At 40.6% G+C, this 19,730-nt stretch overlaps 1 long non-coding RNA gene across 2 annotated transcripts in view; it reads left to right on the top strand.

Annotated features, from left to right (window-relative positions):
* The window catches only part of LOC123332825, a 30,924-nt gene extending 14,301 nt beyond the window's left edge, over window positions 1-16,623 (top strand). For both annotated transcript variants that reach the window (XR_006640827.1, XR_006640828.1), the window contains exons 2-3: window positions 8,154-8,303; window positions 16,202-16,623. This is a non-coding gene — a long non-coding RNA (uncharacterized LOC123332825). The remainder of the gene's footprint in view (window positions 1-8,153; window positions 8,304-16,201) is intronic.
* Window positions 16,624-19,730: the final 3,107 nt, after the last annotated feature.

Genomic DNA, 19,730 nt, shown 5'->3' with positions numbered 1-19,730 from the left:
ATGGATATTCAGGAGTGATTTCCTTAATGATGGGTGGATCTCCTTGCAGTCCAAGGGACTCTCAAGAGTCTTCTCCAACACCACAGTTCAAAAGCATCAATGCTTCGGTGCTCAGCTTTCTTTATGGTCCAACTCTCACATCCATACATGACTACTGGAAAAACCATAGCTTTGACTAGACAGACCTTTGTTGGTAAAGTAATGTCTCTGCTCTTTAATATGCTGTCTAGGTTGGTCATAACTCTTCTTCCAAGGAGCAAGTGTCTTTTAATTCATGGCTGCAGTCCCCATCCACAGTGATTTTGGAGCCCCCCAAAATAAAGTCTATTACTGTTTCCACTGTTTCCCCATCTATTTCCCATGAAGTGATGGGACCAGATGCCATGATCTTCGTTTTCTGAATGTTGAGTTTTAAGCCAACTTTTTCACTCTCTTCTTTCAATTTCATCAAGAGGCTGTTTAGTTCTTCTTTACTTTCTGCCATAGGGTGGTATCATCTGCATATCTGAGGTTATTGATATTTCTCCTGGCAACCCTGATTCCAGCTTGCGCATCATCCAGCCCAGCGTTTCTCATGACATAATCTGCATATAAATTAAATAAGCATGGTGATAATATACAGCCTTGACATACTCCTCTCCCAATTTGGAACCAGTCCATTTTTCCATGTCCAGTTCTAACTGTTGCTTCCTGACCTGCATACAGATTTCTCAGGAGGCAGGACAGGTGGTCTGGTATTCCCATCTCTTGAAGAATTTATTCAGTAACCTCTTTGTTACTTAATAACATATTGTTTAATCTCCCTGAGTTTGTGTTTTTGCAGTTTCCCCCCCTGTAGTTGATATCTAGTCTCATAGTGTTGCAGTCAGAGGAAACACTTGATGCAATTTCAATTTTCTTAAATTTACTGAAGCTTGAGTTGTGGCCCAAGATATGGTATATCCTGGAGAATGTTCAATATGCAATGAGAAGAAAGTGTATTCTGCATTTGGAGTAAAAGTCCTGAAGACATCAATTAGATCCATTTGGTCTAATGTTTTATTTAAGGTTTGAGTTTCCTTATTGATTCTGTGTTTTGATGATCTGTGCTTTGGTGTAAGTGGAGTGTTAAAGTCCCCTACTGTTATTATGTTGTTGTAGATTTTCTGTCTTATGCCTGTTAGTGTTTGCCTTATGTATTTAGATGCTCCTATGTTAGGTGTATAAATATTTACAATTGTTATGTCTTCTTCTTGGATTGATCCCTTGATCATTATGCAATGTCCTTCTTTGTCTCTTATAATATTCTTTATTTTAAAGTCTATTTGTTTTTCTGAAATAAGGATTGCCCTCTGGCTTTCTTTTGGTTTCCATTCACATGGAATATCTTTTCCCATCCTTTTACTTTCAGTCTGTATGTGTCTCTAGGTCTGAAGTGGGTCTCCTGGAGGAAGCATACAAATAGATCTTGTTTTTGTATCCATTCAGTCAGTGTGTACCTTTTGGTTAGTGCATTTAATCCATTTACATTTAAGGTAATTATTGATACATATGTTCTTATTGACATTTTCTTGATTATTTTGAGTTTGTTTTTGTAGGTCTTTCTTTTCTCTTGTATTTACTGGCTATGTAAAGTCCCTTTATTATTTGTTTCAAGGCTAGCTTGGTGGTGCTGAATTCTCTTAACTTCTTGTCTGTGAAGCTTTTGACTTTATCAATTTTGTATAAGATCTTTGCCAGGTATAGTAATCTTGGTTGTAGATTTTTCTCTTTCAGTACTTTAAATATATCCTGCCATTCCCTTCTGGTCTACAGAGTTTCGGCTGAAAGATCCACTGTTAATCGTATGAGTTTTCTCTTGTATGTTACTTGTTGCTTTTCCCTTGCTGCACATAATATTCTTTCTTTGTTCTTAATCTCTGTTAGCTTGATTAATATGTGTATCAGTGTGTTTCTCCTTGGGTTTATCCTCTACGGGATTCTCTGTGCTTCTTGGACTTGATTGACTATTTCCTTTCCCATGTGGGGGATTCAGCTATAATTTCTTCAAAAATTTTCTCAGTGTCTTTTTTTCCTTCCTCTGGTACCCCTATAACTCGAATGTTGATTTGTTTAATATTGTCCCAAAGGTCTCTGAGGCTATCCTCAATCTTTTAATTCCTTTCCCTTTATTCTGTCCTTCAGCAGTTATTTCCACCACTCTATCCTCCAGCTCACTTAGCTGTTCCTTTGTCAGTTATTTTGCTATTGGTTCCTTCTAGAGTATTTTTAATTTCAGTAATTTTGTTGTTCATTTGTGTTTGCTTATTCTTTATTTCTTCTATGTCCTTGGAGATTGTATTAACTGAGTTAAATGCTTCTTGTACTTTCTCCATTCTATTTTCAAGTCTACAGAGCATCTTTCATTATTCTGAATTCTCTTTCAGGGAGATTGGTTATTTCCTCTTCATTTATTTGGTCTTGTGAGTTTCTGATTGCTCTTTCATTTGCACTATACTTCTCTTTCTTTTCGTCACTTTTTTTCTGACTTGCTCCACTTGAGGTCTCCGTTTCTCAGGATTTAGGGTTGTGTTACTTCTTCCTTTTGGTTTTTGCCCTTGGAGGGAAATGTTGGTTGGGTTGTTTGTGTTGATTTCTTGTTAGGGGTGACTTGTGCCTGTGTTCTGAAGAGCCAAGCTTCAAGCTGGGCAGGCCTGCCTCTGGCTTGGAATCCAGATATCAAATCTTGTTTTACCCAAGTTGAATTTTTTCAATTTTATCACAATGCCTGCCTTGGAGGGTCTCCTGGAGAGGCAAGGAGGTGACTCTAGCTCTCTCTGGAGTCATAAAAGCTGATGGCAGACACAGCAGGGGCCTATGTGAACTCTGGCTGGAGTCAGAGGCAGATACTTTGGGCCCCTGATATGGAGACCTGGCTCCACTCAACAGCCTGTAAGTTTCAGTGCTGGGACACCTCAGGCCAAACAACCAACTCGTTGGGAACACAGCCCTACCATCAGCAGACATGGTGCCTAAAATGACTTTCTAAGTCCATAGCCATCTCTGGACACGTCCCTTAATTCAGCCCTGCCCACCCCCTTATAACTATTTTGATAAATGTAAGAAGTTAGTGTTATTATACTAAACATGGCAAAAAAAATTAAAACAAACTTTAAGTATGAAATTCTAATGGAAGGAAATGAGTTTAGACATTGTATAGCTGTGTTTCAGTCATCAGAAATCTTAGAGAAATTTCCAGCTGTCTTTGAAAGTTCATGTGCTGAGTGCTATCTCCAATGAGGCCATTCTGAATTGAGAATGGTAAAACATAAACATGAGACACACAACACAAAGCATTCAGCTGCCTACCCATGAGACCTGTTCTCAAGTGAACCCCTTACTTGAATTTTGGAATATTTGCTAGGAGTGTTTTCCCTCTTATGAAGTTTCTCTCCAGAAGCAACCACAGTCAGTGAGCCTAAAGAGCATTTGGCATTTCCTCAGAAGATGTCCTCATCAGCTAGAAACAGACCAGACTGACGCTTTCAACTACGTAATCGTTTTCCTGAAATTGTGGGCTCAGTTTCCAAATGCTGTGGCAACCAGGTAGTTGTGGCGCCAGCCAATTTGCTCCGTGTAATTTGTCATATTTTAAAGTTTGTACTCGCATTTTGTATCTCCAAGAATGGAGAAAGTGGCATATACAGACTGAAGTAGAATACACCATGAAGACAAAACACTAATATTTTTGTTGTTGTTGTTTTTAAGCAGAACGCTCAATTTTCTACCTTACTTTCTAGTTTTTATATTATAATATTGAAAATTGGAAAGGATATAAATGCTAAAAACTTCTAATTGCTAAAGAGCACTGAGAAAATGGGAGCTAGCACCTAGAATAATAAATACATATATATGATTGGGTATTTTAAAAAACCAACATCATTTATAATCCTCCAAAATTACATGAGTCAGCTTGTTAGCAGTTAGTAGGTTCAGTATTTTAATTCACTACTTAGAACTCTAGGTCCTTTATCAAAGGAAGGTCACATAGTTAGTTAAACTGCACACTACATGTGGAGGAGCATAGTGGGTAGTAACTTTGCCTAATGTTATACAGCTATAATGCATTCCTGTTTGAGCACAAACTGATGGAGATTTGCATCTGTCCACTCACTCCATTGTTTCTAGTGAGCATTTGCTAAGTGGGAACTGGGTTGCACCCTCCTCACATCCCTGTCCCTGTCACTCTTCCTGCCTCTGTGGTGGCTTATTTGATGCCTTGTTTGTTTTACACACTGGTAACTGATGGCATTACATGTTGAAGAGTCTTAAACATTGTAAGGGAAACTATGACCCTGCTTAGCTTGACCACCTGTCCCAGTGGATGGGCCTGTGGCACCTGAGTGGGTTGGCTGTCCTTTCAAAAGTGCAGATGACTCCCAGAAAGTGAGGCAAGTGACATTTACAGCCAAGGGTTCTGAAGAGGCTCAATTAAGTAATTGAGTCTCAAGGTTCTGAATCAAACTGAATATCTTTAATCAACATGTGCAAACTACATATTGTGCTGGTTGAGGTCAAAGGTCAGTGTTACTACACTGCTACTGGAGGGAGTGGAGCTCCGGCCAATCCATCCCAGTGTTGTAAGTAGCCCCTCACCTGTGCAAAGTTCTTAGATGCACAAACACAGGCACTGGTACTGAAACTAAAGGCCTCATGTTCTCAAGAATCTTCACAGCTTCTTGGATGCATTTTCTTTTTAGGAATGAAGGAAAATTCTCCAATTTTTGAGCCATTCTTTTATGTCAGTTCTACAAAGTTGCATGTAACTTCTGGAACCTATTATGCAGAGCGAATTAAGTCAAAGAAAAACACCAATACAGTATATTAATGCATATATATGGAATTTAGGAAGATGGTAACAATGACCCTATATGCGAGACAGCAAGAGAGACACAGATGTAAAGAACAGACTTTTGGACTCCATGGGAAAAAGTGCAGGTCGGATAATTTGAGAGAATAGCATTGAAACATGTATATTATCATATGTGAAATAGATCGCCAGTCCAGGTTGATGCATAAGACAGGGTGCTCACAGCTGGTGTGCTGGGATGACCCTGAGGGACGGGATGGGAAGGGAGGGTCAGGATGGGGAACACATGTACACCCATGGCTGATTCATGTCAATGTATGGCAAAACCACTACAATATTGTAAAGTAATTAGCCTCCAATTAAAATTTAAAAAACTTATATATATTTTAAAGATAGTGAAAGTTGCTCAGTTGTGTCTGACTCTTTGCGACTGCATGGACTATACAGTCCATGGAATTCTCCAGGCCAAAATACTGGAGTGGGTAGCCATTCTCTTCTCCAGGGGATCTTCCCAATCCAGGGATCAAATCCAGGTCTCCCGCATTGCAGGCAAATTGTTTACCGTCTGAGCTACTAGGGAAGCCCTTTAAAAGATACAGTTTTGTAAATATTTAATATTATGCTAATTTGATTTTGAATTGTAAATATCAAGTATTGTTTAGGGAGTTTTATTATACTTTGTTAAAAAGGCAAAATCATTCATTTTTAGAATTATTATGAGTAAATTTAATGTACCAAAAATAAAAAAGAAATCAAAGCAAGTAGCTGTTGTGGTAGTTATGTTTGAGTTACACCATGTGGTTTACACAGCTCTTTTCATGTAGCATTTGCCCTGCTCACTCCAGTCCTGTAGAAAGACAAGAACAGGCATTGTTTCTGAGTTACTGGTGAGGACATGAAGGTATTCTAAAGTTAGGAGATGTGTCTGGGATGCAGTTCTGGTTCTATCCTAGGAGTTTTGTCTGCCCCATTTTTTTTTTTTAACATGGTACAGTTGTGAATAGGTTTAGATATAATGGATTGCTTGACACCTTTGTTTTCCATTTAGTGCACACAAAGTACCCCTATGGTACTTTTGTTAATAAGTAGATGAAAAAAATGAGATCACAACTCCAGCTGCTCTCATGTTGATAAACCATCTCTCTTGCTTTTTCTTTTTATCTGACAAGTGTGTTAATTCAGTAGATATTAAGTGGCTTTTATGGAGTGCTTGGGAATTTTACAGGACTTGTGTACACACTTCATGTGCTGAAGTAGTTCAGGCGGTTAAGGGATGGCGAAGTGTACTCAGAAACGTGTTCAGTCACTGACCTGGATTGCATGCTGTTAACTGTCAACAAGAGGCAGGACTAACATGCTGTGATTTGGGAGTCAGGCGGAGACCCCAGTGGGACTTAATCTTTGGTTAGATGCTGTGCATGGGGAAGGCTAGGTTGGGGCATTCCAGTGGAGTGGAGCTTGATTTAGGACATGTGGGGAGATGAATTTGGGAGGATGAATAGGAGGGTTATAGAAAAAGGACAGGTGGAAGAGTTGACATTTGATTCTTGAAGAACTACAACAGAACTTAGTGCTTGCTTATTCCCTGCTTGTGGAGCCGTACGATGAAAGAGAGGTTTTGTCACCTTACAGGTCTGTATGTGTTCCAGTCCTGGGGTGGAGCTGAAAGACTGCAGGACTGGCCAGGTTGTTTGTGGTTTATGTAGGCTTTTACGGAGCACTTTTAGCAAACTTCATATTTGCTGAATGATGAAATCCTGAGTGAAACCACTTGTCCCCATGGCTGCTGGCACTGACTCTTTTCTGTGGAGCAAATGAAGTCTGAGACTGAGTGGGTTTATTATTAGGATGATGAAGCTCTATAAGTCAGAGTCCCCTTTTTGGGAAACATACAGCTCACTCCCCTGCCAGGTGCTTGGCTGCTCCTTACATGAGAGGTTCACATTTTGTGGATGTGAAGGGAACATTGAGCCTTGATATTGCCTCTTGCCCACATTCCACCTTATTCTTGCCAGAATGAGGATATTCTCTGATGTCTAATCCCTGGACAGGGATTTGCCGGTCCATGTCCATTGAATTCCTTTACTTTTACCAATGAGAGCTCATTTGTAATATCATGTTAATTAAACCCCTCATTTTTCCATTAAAAAGTTATTTCTGTTATTTAGTAGACCTGGTGTCAATCAAGATGTAGGTAAGTGAAAGATGTGACTGGCTGAAGGGTCTACAGTGGGACCCTTCCTGAATGAGACCTGAGAATCTGAGTTCTTGGATAGGGGCAGTGAATGTCCCTAAAGGTGAAGCTTAAACTGATATATACATTGTATTTTACTGTTGACACTGAAGAATATTTTAGGAAATTCTTCAATTAATTTGTGAAGCAACTCTTTGGAAATAGCAATGCCTCTCCATTGGTTGACTCAAGTTCAGTCTCAGCATGGTGTTTACATTATGTTTTTGGTTTTGTTTCTACCACTCAATTACTCTCTCTGCTTTATTTGCTGTGTTGATCAAAAGGTTTAGGGAAATATAACTGTGAGTAAGGAGGATGTCATGAAGAGAACTCAGGGCTTGTGTACATTGGTGCCTGCATCCTGAAGCACCTGTTACCCTGAAATCTTAGCGGGCAGTTTCTGAGGTTGTCTACAGCCTCAGAGTGGCCTCCTTTCTAAGGTTCCCACTTGGCTTCCTGGCACGAGGTGTAGCTATGAGCCTGCTTCTCACTCTGTCCAGATTCTGTTGGTCTCCATCTGGGAAGAGCTTTCTTTGCCAGATTCCTGTCCAGTTCTTTTTTTCTTGGCAAGTTCACATTTCTTTATAGGTCCTCTCCCAAACTGTTCCCGACCTGGATTGAGGATATTTAGTTTCCTGGGCTTTCTGTTGTTGAAGATGAGGAAGCTGTTTATTGTTCTTGAGTGCCCAGTACTGCCTGTTCTCTGATTTTGCCACAAGTGTTTACACAAGTGTTTCAAAGGGAAATCATATTCCAGTGCATTGAAAATGTTTAGTCAGTGGACTCTGTGACTGAGTGGATTTTCTGACCTGCAGACACACATGGCCTTGTACCTCCAAAGAAAGAGACTTAAATTTTACCATAGAAGTTGAAACACATATGGTTATGAAAACAAAATGTGTGAAAGAAAGTTTATGTGATGAATCTACATTGAATAGTATAAAATGCTGTTTCCTGTTTTATGTATGTTTGCATCTACATATATGCCTACCACACATATATTTATGATAGACATGGTGTTAAAAGTATCAGTTAAGAAGACTCCATTTTTCATGATTGAATTAAAGTAGCTTAATTTTTTTTTTAATATAGCTAGATCAACTTTACACCTGGGCTGCAGTTAGTCAACCCACACACACTCACTAGATTATATCGAAGGGCAGTTTCCCAGGAGAGTCCCAGCTGCTTGGCCACCATCTAAACCTCCTGATGAAGAACACAGGCCTACGGATGCTGACACAGGTAGGCCCATGGAAAGAGTGTATGTTCTGAGTTCAGTTCAGTTCAGTCACTCAGTCATGTCCGACTCTTTGTGACCCATGAATGCAGCATGCTAGTCCTCCCTGTCCATCACCAACTCCCGGAGTTCACTCAGACTCACATCCATCGAGTCAGTGATGTCATCCAGCCATCTCATCCTCTGTTGTCCCTTCTCCTCCTGCCCCCAATCCCTCCCAGCATCAGAGTCTTTTCCAATGAGTCAACTCTTTGCATGTGGTGGCCAAAGTAATGGAGTTTCAGCTTTAGCATCATTCCCTCCAAAGAAATTCCAGGGATTGTCTCCTTCAGAATGGACTGGTTGGATCTCCTTGCAGTCCAAGGGACTCTCAAGAGTCTTCTCCAACACAACAGTTCAAAAGCATCAATTCTTCAGTGCTCAGCTTTCTCCACAGTCCAACTCTCACATCCATACATGACTACTGGAAAAACCATACCCTTGTCTAGATGGACCTTTGTTGGCAATGTAATGTCTCTGCTTTTGAATATGCTATCTAGGTTGGTCATAACTTTTCTTCCAAGGAGTAAGCGTGTTTTAATTTCATGGCTGCAATTACCATCTGCAGTGATTCTGGACCCCCCCCCCCCAAAAAAAAAATAAAGTCTGAGACTGTTTCCACTGTTTCCCCATCTATTTCCCATGAAGTGATGGGACCAGATGCCATGATCTTCGTTTTCTGAATGTTGAGCTTTAAGCCAACTTTTTCATTCTCCACTTTCACTTTCATCAAGAGGCTTTTTAGTTCCTCTTCACTTTCTGCCAGAGGGTGGCATCATCTGCATATCTGAGGTTATTGATATTTCTCCCGGCAATCTTGATTCCAGCTTGTGCTTTTTCCAGTCCAGCGTTTCTCATGATGTACTCTGCATAAAAGTTAAATAAGCAGGATGACAATATACAGCTTTTATGTACTACTTTTCCTATTTGGAACCAGTCTGTTGTTCCAAGTCCAATTCTAACTGTTGCTATCTGACCTGCATATAGGTTTCTCAAGAGGCAGGTCAGGTGCTCTGGTATTCCCATCTCTTTCAGAATTTTCCACAGTTTATTGTGATCCACACAGTCAAAGGCTTTGGCATAGTCAATAAAGCAGAAATAAATGTTTTTCTGGAACTCTCTGGCTTTTTCGATGATCCAGCGAATGTTGACAATTTGATCTCTGGTTCCTCTGCCTTTTCTAAACCAGCTTGAACATCTGGAACTTCACAGTTCAGGTATTGCTGAAGCCTGGCTTGGAGAATTTTGAGCATTACTTTACTAGCATGTGAGATGAGTGCAATTGTGCGGTAGTTTGAGCATTCTTTGGCATTGCCTTTCTTTGAGATTGGAATGAAAACTGACCTTTTCCAGTCCTGTGGCCACTGCTGAGTTTTCCAAATTGGCTGGCATATTGAGTGCAGCACTTTCACAGCATCATCTTTGAGGATTTGAAATAGCTCAACTGGAATTCCATCACCTCCACTAGCTTTGTTTGTAGTGATGCTTTCTAAGGCCCACTTGAGTTCACATTCCAGGATGTCTGGCTCTAGGTCAGTGATCACACCATCGTGATTATCTGGGTCGTGAAGATCTTTTTTGTACAGTTCTTCTGTGTATTCTTACCACCTCTTCTTAATATCTTCTGCTTCTGTTAGGTCCATACCATTTCTGTCCTTTATCGAGCCCATCTTTGCATGAAATATTCCCTTGGTATCTCTAATTTTCTTGAAGAGATCTCTAGTCTTTCCCATTCTGTTGTTTTCCTCTATTTTCTTTTCTTTTTCTTTTTTTGCATTGATCTCTGAGGAAGGCTTTCTTATCTCTCCTTGCTATTCTTTGGAACTCTGCATTCAGATGCTTATATCTTTCCTTTTCTCCTTTGCTTTTCACTTCTCTTCTTTTCACAGCTATTTGTAAAGCCTCTTCAGACAGCCATTTTGCTTTTTTGCATTTCTTTTCCATGGGGATGGTATTGATCCCTGTCTACTGTACAATGTCATGAACCTCCGTCCATAGTTCATCAGGCACTCTATCTATCAGATCTAGGCCCTTAAATCTATTTCTCACTTCCACTGTATAATCATAAGGGATTTGATTTAGGTCATATCTGAATATTCTAGTGGTTTTCCCTACTTTCTTCAATTTCAGTCTGAATTTGGCAATAAGGAGTTCATGATCTGAGCCACAGTCAGCTCCTGGTCTTGTTTTTGTTGACTGTATAGAGCTTCTCCATCTTTGGCTGCAAAGAATATAATCAATCTGATTTTGGTGTTGACCATCTGGTGATGTCCATGTGTAGAGTCTTCTCTTGTGTTGTTGGAAGAGGGTGTTTGCTATGACCAGTGCATTTTCTTGGCAAAACTCTATTAGTCTTTGCCCTGCTTCATTCTGTATTCCAAGGCCAAATTTGCCTGTTACTCCAGGTGTTTCTTGACTTCCTACTTTTGCATTCCAGTCCCCTATAATGAAAAGCACATCTTTTTTGGGTGTTAGTTCTAAAAGGTCTTGTAGGTCTTCATAGAACCATTCAACTTCAGCTTCTTCAGCGTTACTGGTTGGAGCATAGACTTGGATTACTGTGATATTGAATGGTTTGCCTTGGAAATGAACAGAGATCATTGTGTCGTTTTTGAGATTGCATCCAAGTACTGAATTTTGGACTCTTTTTTTGACCTTGATGGCTACTCCATTTCTTCTAAGGGATTCCTGCCCACAGTAGTAGATATAATGGTCATCTGAGTTAAATTCACCCATTCCAGTCCATTTTAGTTTGCTGATTCCTAGAATGTCGACGTTCACTCTTGCCATCTCCTGTTTGACCACTTCCAATTTGCCTTGCTTCATGGACCTGACATTCCAGATTCCTATGCAATATTGCTCTTTACAGCATTGGACCTTGCTTCTATCACCAGTCACATCCACAACTGGGTATTGTTTTTGCTTTGGCTCCATCCCTTCATTCTTTCTGGAGTTATTTCTCCACTGATCTCCAGTAGCATATTGGGCACCTACTGACCTGGGGAGTTCCTATTTCAGTATCCTATCATTTTGCCTTTTCATACTGTTCATGGGGTTCTCAAGGCAAGAATACTGAAGTGGTTTGCCATTCCCTTCTCCAGTGGCCCACATTGTGTCCGACCTCTCCACCATGCCCGCCTGTCTTGGGTTGGCCCCACAGGGCATGGCGTAGTTTCATTGAGTAAGACAAGGCTGTGGTCCTAGTGTGATTAGGTTGACTAGTTTTCTGTGATTATAGTTTCAGTGTGCCTGCCCTCTGATGCCCTCTTGCAACACCTACCATCTTACTTTGGTTTGTCTTATCTTGGACATGGGGTATCTCTTCACAGCTGCTCCAGCAAAGCGCAGCCGCTGGTCCTTACCTTGGATGAGGGGTATCTCCTCACCACTGCCCCGCCCAACCTTGAACATGGAATAGCCCCTCTAGGCCCTCTGGCATCCGTGCAGCCACCACTCCTTGGACGTGGAGTTGCTCCTCCCGACTCTTTGCGACCTCATGGAATGTAGCCTATCAGGTTCCTCCATCCATGGGATTTTCCAGGCAAGAGTGCTGGAATGGATTGCCATTTACTTCTCCAGGGGATCTTTCCAACCCAGGAATCGAACCTGGGTCTCCTGCATTGCAGGCAGACGCTTTACCATCTGAGCCACCACAGAAACTGTATGTTCTGAAAGTAACATCAAATATCTGTGAAGCACCTGCTGAGTAGTGAGTCTGGATTTCTCTTCCAACTATTTCTTAGATTATAATCTTCATATAAATCAAGCTAAATCACTGGGAAGCTTGTTAAATTGAAAATTCTTACACCCTATCTTCATAGTTACAGGCACTGGGAAGCTAGAGCTATCCAGTTAGTACTGTGTATACAGAGTTGAGAACCACTGCTTTGGGGTCCAGATGAGGCCCCCACCTGGAAGGAAGCCACCCATTGTATGGGCTGAAAGCTCAGAAGGGAACTTTCTGTCTGTTGGCTTCAGAGGTGGCAGCCACCTCCCCTCCTTCCCTGGCTCTTCCCTTACTACTCTTTTTGAGCCTTTATTAGTTTTTTTCTTTGCCTTCAGAGATAATTGACAGAGGCAAGATGAAGTTATGCATTCTACTAAATCTAAATTTTAAGTAATTAAAAATAATGTGCACTGTTCAAATATAACATTTTTCTAAAAAATATTTCATTTTGATTGTTTTTTTTTCTTTTTGTCCCTTGTGTTGTCCTAAAGTGTTTTGTGTTGTTTTTGATGTATTTGAAGGTAGCATGACATTAACATCAGCTTTTTATGGAGCCCAAAGCTAGAAAAGCACTTCATTGTATTGAATTAAAAATCACATTTGTATAACAATGTTTTTTTGGTTGTCTTATTCCCTGCTTCCTTTTTCATTTTGGCTTAATAAATCGCAGCTTCTTCTTGGTGGACTGATCAGGAATATTGACATCTGATCCATCAGAGAGGAGTAAATAGAAAGGCATTATTACAATTCAGAAATCTCTCCCTCATCAAATTTTCCTAAATGGTATCATAGCATGGTGTTAGAGTTAAGAATTTGGCATTTCATTCCCATTGGCTTATTGAGAGAAAGATGTTGGGTGGACGCCTAGCTGGGACCTCTGTGAAGAGGGTGACAAGGGATCTTGGGCTCTGCTGTGTATCAGCCTGTAACCTTGGGCAAGTTTGCTAACTTCTGTTCTTGGTTTCTGCACCTGTTAAATGGTAGTAAGGATAACACCTACTGCATAGGGATACTTTGAGAATTATCTAAGTGTGATAGCATAGATTAGCATCCAGAATGCAGTCATATTCCTCATGAGTCCCTTTAAAGCCAACAATGGCCCATACCCTCAGTGACTTTATTTCAGACTACTGTCCAAAGATCTGCAGAGGGGACCTACTGCTCACAGCCTCTGTTTTTTTTACCTCATCCTGAAGTGATGCATTTACTTCTTCTTTCTTTGCACTGAGGCACTGTTTGGGGGACCACAACCAACCCTGTGTACCCTCTTTTAAAGGCCAATGCTTTTGAAACATAGTGTTTACTTGATGGACTATACTCTCTGAAGTGAAACACAAACAAGAGATGTGATATAAGAAACATGTTCTATGTAGGACTTTGACTTTCTTGTGGTACAGAGAACAGTTGATCAAGGGCCGAGGTAGATCTTCAGAGATGAGAGGTTGCTTACATAACAACCCCCCCCCCAAAAAAAAAACAAGCATGTAAAACAATTTAGTTTTAAAGGGAAAATTATATAACTTAAAGTATTTATCCTATTAAATGCATTTTTATTTGTTTATGTTAAAAGTTACTTCAGTTCAGTTCAGTTGCTCAGTCGTGTCCAACTCTTTGTGAACCCATGGACTGCAGCACACCAGGCTTCCCTGTCCATCACCAACTCCCAGAGCTTTCTCAAACTCATGTCCATTGAGTCAGTGATGCCATCCGACCATCTCATCCTCTGTAATCCCCTTCTCCTCCTGCCTTCAATCTTTCCCAGCAACAGGATCTTTTCCAGTAAGTCAGTTCTTTGCATCAGGTGGCCAAAGTATTGGAGTTTCAGCTTCAGCATCAGTCCTTCTGATGAACATTCAGGACTGATTTCCTTCAGGATAGACTTGTTGGATCTCCTTGCAGTCCAAGGGACACTCAAGAGTCTTCAACACAACAGTTCAAAAGCATCAATTCTTCAGTGCTCAGCTTTCTTTATAGTCCAACGCTCATGTCCATATATGACTCCTGGAGAAACCATAATTCTGACTAGATAGACCTTTATCAGCAAAGTAATGTCTCTGCTTTTTAATATGCTGTCTAATTTCGTCATAGCTTTTCTTCCAAGGAGCAAGTGTCTTTTAATTTCATGGCTGCATTCCCCATCTGCAGTGATTTTAGAGCCCAAGAAAATAAAGTCTCTCACTGTTTCCACTGTTTCCTCATCTATTTACGATGAAGTGATGGGACCACATGCCATGATCTTAGTTTTCTGAATGTTGAGTTTTAAGCCAACTTTTTCACTCTTCTCTTTCACTTTCATCAAGAGGCTCTTTAGTTCTTCTTTTCTTTCTGCCATAAGGATGGTGTCATCTGCATATCTGAGGTTACTGATATTTTTTCCCAGAAATCTTGATTCCAGCTTGTGCTTCATCCAGCCTGGCATTTCACATGATGTACTCTACATATAAGTTAAATAAGCAGGGTGACAATATACAGCCTTGACATACTCCTTTCCCAATTTGGAACCAGTCTGTTGTTCCATGTCCAGTTCTAACTGTTGCTTCTTGAACTGCATACAGATTTCTCAGGAGGCAGTAAGGTAGTCTGGTATTCCATTTCTTTAAGAATTTTCTACAGTTTGTTGTGATCTACACAGTCAAAGGCTTTGGTGTAGTCAATAAAGCAGAAGTGGATGTTTTTCTGGAAGTTACTTACTGGTTAGTAAATAGCTAGGTGAAGCTACAGTAGAATCAATCAATTTCATAGAGAGATATTTTAATAGTTGTTCATATCTTGTGTTTTACACCAATGATTAGGGTGATGTTTTCATTGTTTTCATCGCTAGGGTGAACTTCTCAACTTTAACTGAAACATATATATTATCCTCTAAAATTTTAGGGAGGTTTAAAAAAGTTGTGAAACATTTTATGTTACTGATTTTTTTGTAAACTGGAGGAACGCTAGACAGAAAATTAATTAGTAATAATATGAATTTTAGTTTGGTAAGAGATGATAGTTGGAATTGAGGCTGAGACATTTGCAAACTAATTTTTTTCTTTGTTATTCGAGATAACTTGCAAAATGCCAGAGTAGCAGTTTTTAATATAGCAACTTTTATATTATCTCCTTTTTATATTGTCTCCTTTTAAAATGTGTATTCTTAAAGAGGATGGTGGAGATAAGTAGAAAATAGTTAAATGTAGTGACTTATTTTTCTCCAGCTGATCTGTTAATAAACCCAAGAGCCCAGTAACTGTTTTGTCCAAAATGGTCTAATGGCCCTTGCTAAAACTTTTCGCACTGTGATTCTGTGGGATTCTGCAGGGCATTCTCATTCTGGGACCATTCACGCTCCCTGTCATAAGCAGGCAAGTGAGGATGTCAGTAACACAGTGAAAACCATGCATAGACCCTACGTTTTTTGAAAAATAAAAAAAAATAATTGCAAATACTGATAATGTGATTATTAGTAGTGATAAAATATTTCCAGTGCACTTGACTGTGATCTGTGTGTAGTGACTTCACAGCTAAAATTGCTGTTTGTAGCATGTGGTCCCTTTCAGCTTTGTTTTAAAGTAAAAGAACTCACTGATTATTTTTCTTTCTGAAGAAGAAAGATGTGGTTCTATCTTAGAAAATTGACAACTTGGTTTTCTTTGACTTTTCTTTGGCCTTTTGGCTCCTCTTTACACTGGTTACTAATCCCCATGTGTGCATGCTGAGTCATTTCAGTCGTGTCTGACTCTTTGCAAACTTATGGACTGTATCCCCCAGTCTCCTTGTCCAAGGGATTCTCCAGGCAAGAATACTGGAGTGGGTTTCCATTGCCATCTTCCCAACCCAAGGATTAAACTGGGGTCCCCTTGTATCCTGCATTGGCAGGTGGATTCTTTACCCCTAGTGCCACCTGGGAAGCCCCACTAATCCACATGGCAGGCTAATTCAGATTCGTGGTGCTGACTATTCTCCCTTTCTTGGGGACTGCACTTCTGTTTTTCCACAATCCATTTTGTGAAACTGACTTTCTCCACCTTCATCTACTGGTGAAGAAACAAACCTTCCTCTATGTGAATCTAGGTGCAGAGGCTGCAGTGAGGTCTCAGGGGTTGTGGGTTCTTGAGGATCTTCGGTTCCTACAGTGTCTTTGTGTTTCCTCCACAGAGAAGCCTGAGGTGCTGAGGCTGACCATCTGAAGTCCGTAGAGTGAAATCTCCTAGAAGGACAGGCTGGAAAGGAAGTTAGAGAGTAATGTGCTTGCTCCAGAAGTTTGTAGCAGAAACGTTAATAAGAAGGGATCCTTTCCAGTTATCTTTTCTCCTTATCTTCTCTCTCTTCATTTCCCTTTACTTATTTGATGCAACCCACCCCCACCACAGTGGTTTTTCTGGAGCCTCTATTCATATCTCTATCATGTGAATTACTTAGGTTTAGATCTGATCTGTATCTACTATCTGTCTTCTGTGTAGACTACTAACATTTCAAGACCTTTGGATACAGTATATACTTAAATATTGAGTGAATAAATGAAGATCTTTTGTTGAAAAAGATATAAATATTAATAAAATATCTACTTAGCACATGAATGCAAGTATTATATTTGATGGAATTCTGTGTGTGCTGAAAGAGCCTGAGGACCATTTTAAGGGCTCATCACCAACCTTCAAATGTTACTTTATAGATTTACGCAAAGAGAGACTTAATTTTAGTTTTGAATTCGTGGAGAACAGGGTCAAGGTGTGAGAGTGACTTGATCATTCTTGGTGCATCTTTGGAAAATCAAGGCCGTCATCTTCCTTTAAAAAAAAAAATTAAAAGTATATATGTTTATTTGGCTGTTCCTGGTCTTAGTTGCAGCACATAGGATCTTCATTGCTACATGTGGGATTTTTAGTTCCCCAACCAGGGATCAAACCTGGGCCCCGTGCAGTGGGAACACAGTCTTAGCCACTGGACCACCAGGAAAGTCCCTTTCTTTCTTTGTTTCAATAAATGCTTTCCAAAATTTTAATTTTATTTATTTATTTCTGGCTGGGCTGGGTCTTTGTCACTATGTGCAGACTTTCTCTAGTTGTGGTGCTGGGGATTCTCATTGCAGTGGCTTCTATTGTTGTGGAGCATGGGCTCTAGGCACTCCAGCATCAGTCTTTGCAACTCATGGACTTACTTGCCCCTTGGAATGTGGGATCTTTCTGAACCAGGGATCAAAATCCTGTCCCCAGCATTAGCAAGTGGAGTCTTAACCACTGAACCACCAGGGAATTCCAAGTCCATTATCTTTCTTTAAAAATGTGAATGGTCAAGATATTGAACAGAGGACTGATTTTATTTATTTATTTATTTATTTATTTTTTCTGGATGAACTGCTGGAAAATTTTTCTTTTTCTTTTTTTTAAATTTTATTTTATTTTTAAACTTTACAAAATTGTATTAGTTTGTCAGAGGACTGATTTTAGAAAAACAATTTGGGCACAGAGAATCCTGGAGGTAAATATAGAAGGATAGCTGGTGGAAACATGAAAACTTTTTGTATAGGAATCCTAAGACCTGTGTTTACTCATTGGCTGAAAGAATGGTAATCCACCTTGGTTCCAAAAAATATATATAAGCAGCTTATGAATATGTGAGGTATATAAAAAGATGATAGAGGGAAATAGATTAAATTCAAAGGAATCGAGTATAGCACTGAGGTGAACCAGCATGCTGAAATGAATTTCAGAAGAACTTGCAGTTTTTAAAGGTGGTTGACATTTATCCCTCAGGTTTAAGATAGAAAGGGAAGTGGGAACACAGCTGGATCATGCCCCGTGGCTGTGAGATGAAAAGCAATAGTCTCAGAAGGACAACTCTTCTGTCCTCTAGTAGCCAAAAGAAGTGTTTCTATGGCTTCTAAATAAAGGAGCTTCTGTGGGATGAAATATCAGATCAGATCAGTCACTCAGTCGTGTCTGACTCTTTGCGACCCCATGAATCACAGCACGCCAGGCCTGCCTGTCCATCACCAACTCCCGGAGTTCACTCAGACTCACATCCATCGAGTCAGTGATGCCATCCAGCCATCTCATCCTCTGTCGTCCCCTTCTCCTCCTGCCCCCAGTCCTTCCCAGCATCAGAGTCTTTTCCAATGAGTCAACTATTCGCATGAGGTGGCCAAAGTACTGGAGTTTCAGCTTTAGCATCATTCCTTCCAAAGAAATCCCAGGGCTGATCTCCTTCAGAATGGACTGGTTGGATCTCCTTGCAGTCCCAAGGGACTCTCAAGAGTCTTCTCCAACACCACAGTTCAAAGGCATCAATTCTTTGGCGCTCAGCCTTCTTCACAGTCCAAGCTCTCACATCCATACATGACCACAGGAAAAACCTAGTCTTGACTAGATGAACCTTTGTTGGCAAAGTAATGTCTCTGCTTTGAATATGCTATCTAGGTTGGTCATAACTTTCCTTCCAAGGAGTAAGCGTCTTTTAATTTCATGCAGTCACCATCTGCAGTGATTTTAGGAGCCCAGAAAAATAAAGTCTGGCACTGTTTCCACTGTTTCCTCATCTATTTCCCACGAAGTGATGGGACCGGATGCCATGATCTTCATTTTCTGAATGTTGAGCTTTAAGCCAACTTTTTCACTCTCCACTTTCACTTTCATCAAGAGGGTGAAGTAAATTCTTAACTGATTTCCAGGTTTGTCCTGATGCTTGAATCCATGTTCACTTGAGGAAAAGCAGGGATTCTATAAGGGGCCAGGGGTTGTTATCTTTCAACCTGCCACCTGACTCAGGAATAAAATGCTCTCAAGCAGATCAATCATGTCTCCTGGAGATAATTTTCCATGTTCAGTTTTTGTTAAATCAGCCCACATTCAGTTCAGTTCAATTCACTCACTCAGTTGTGTTCGACTCTTTGCAACCCCATGAACTGCAGCACACCAGGCCTCCCTGTCCATCACTAACTTCCAAAGTCCACCCAAACCCATGTCCATTGAGTTGGTGATGCCATCCAACCATCTCATCCACTGTCGTCCCCTTCTCCTCCTGCCCTCAATCTTTTCCAGCATGAGGGTCTTTTCCAATGAGTCAGCTCTTTGCATCACGTGCGCCAAAGTACTGGAGTTTCAACTTCAACATCAGTCCTTCCAGTGAACTCCCAGGACTGATCTCCTTAGGATGGGGCGGGTTGGATCTCCTTGCAGTCCCAGGGACTCTCAAGAAGTCTTCTCCAACACACAGTTCAAACCATCAATGCCTTGGCACTCAGCTTTCTTTATAGTCCAACTCTCACATCCATGACATGACCACTGGAAAAACCATTGCCTTGACTAGACAGACTTTTGCTAACAAAGTAATGTCTCTGCTTTTGAATATGCTGTCTTCTAACTTCTTCTAAGTCACTTCAGTCGTGTCTGACTCTGTGCGACCCCATAGACGGTAGCCCACCAGGCTTCCCTGTCCCTGGGATTCTCCAGGCAAGAACACTGGAGTGGGTTGCCATTTCCTTCTCCAAATATGCTGTCTAGGGGGTCATAATTTTCCTTCCAAGGAGTAAGCGTCTTTTAATTTCATGGCTGCAGTCACCATCTGCAGTGATTCTGGAGCCCAGAAAAAATAAAATCAGCCACTGTTTCCCCATCTATTTGCCATGAAGTGATGGGACCAGATGCCCTGATCTTAGTATACTGAATGTGGAGCTTTAAGCCAGCTT

The sequence above is a fragment of the Bubalus bubalis genome, chromosome 3 (assembly GCF_019923935.1).
Source record: "Bubalus bubalis isolate 160015118507 breed Murrah chromosome 3, NDDB_SH_1, whole genome shotgun sequence".
In the NCBI taxonomy this organism is placed as follows: domain Eukaryota; kingdom Metazoa; phylum Chordata; class Mammalia; order Artiodactyla; family Bovidae; genus Bubalus; species Bubalus bubalis.
The sequence above is the reverse complement of the archived record's forward strand: the minus strand, read 5'-3'. Positions and strand labels throughout refer to the sequence as shown.